Raw genomic sequence first — 721 nt, forward strand, 5'->3', positions numbered from 1 at the left:
ATATATATATTTATATATATTGCCCCTCACCTCGGTCTTTTAGTCTTTGAACAATTTTTTTTTATTAGATTCTACTATATTCGTCTTTCTGTCTACATCCTTTTGTTTGGATTTTGCGTAGAGTAGTCCAGTTTTGAGCTGTACGAATCTTTTCTCTTCTTTTTGTTTTTATTTTTTGTTTTTGTTCGGCCGTATCCTTATTCTTTCGATCAGTTTTGATTTTCTTTTTCGAGCTGCTCGAAATTCTGCACAAATCTTTGTTGAATTGCATAGAAATAAAGAGTAGAGTGACATACCGGGGATGAATGCGGACTTTGCTTGCCAGTCATAGCGATTGCCGAGGACCGATCGTGCTGGTAAAATTGGGACATTTGATTGGCAACAAGGGAATCAACAATGTTTCCCGGAAACGAAAGTATTTCAAACTCACACCTGGATTCTAAAATTTCTGGGAACATCGGCGCAGTTGATTTGCGTGCAAATGGTCGCGATTCTCTGTTCCTGTTAAACGTGACGACCATGTCGAGACCGCAATGGAACTCTGATGTTCTGACACTATTTCGCGGAACAATTAATATCGAAATTGAAAATTGCATATTTATATTGTTTAATGTTCCTCCTAACTCAATTCATTTACATGACACGCGGAACATTTTTCTTGTATTTTTTCAAAGATTTCTTATTTTTATTTTCTCTTTTATTATATTTAATCAATATATAT

The 721-nt window shown here is 35.1% G+C and overlaps 1 protein-coding gene across 26 annotated transcripts in view; it reads left to right on the plus strand.

Annotated features, from left to right (window-relative positions):
* LOC108692693 (calcium-activated potassium channel slowpoke) overlaps positions 1 to 721 on the plus strand; it is a 104,345-nt gene that overhangs the window by 77,975 nt on the left and 25,649 nt on the right. The gene's annotated exons all lie outside the window — the stretch shown is intronic.

Source organism: Atta colombica, unplaced genomic scaffold (genome assembly GCF_001594045.1).
Source record: "Atta colombica isolate Treedump-2 unplaced genomic scaffold, Acol1.0 scaffold107, whole genome shotgun sequence".
NCBI lineage: Eukaryota > Metazoa > Arthropoda > Insecta > Hymenoptera > Formicidae > Atta > Atta colombica.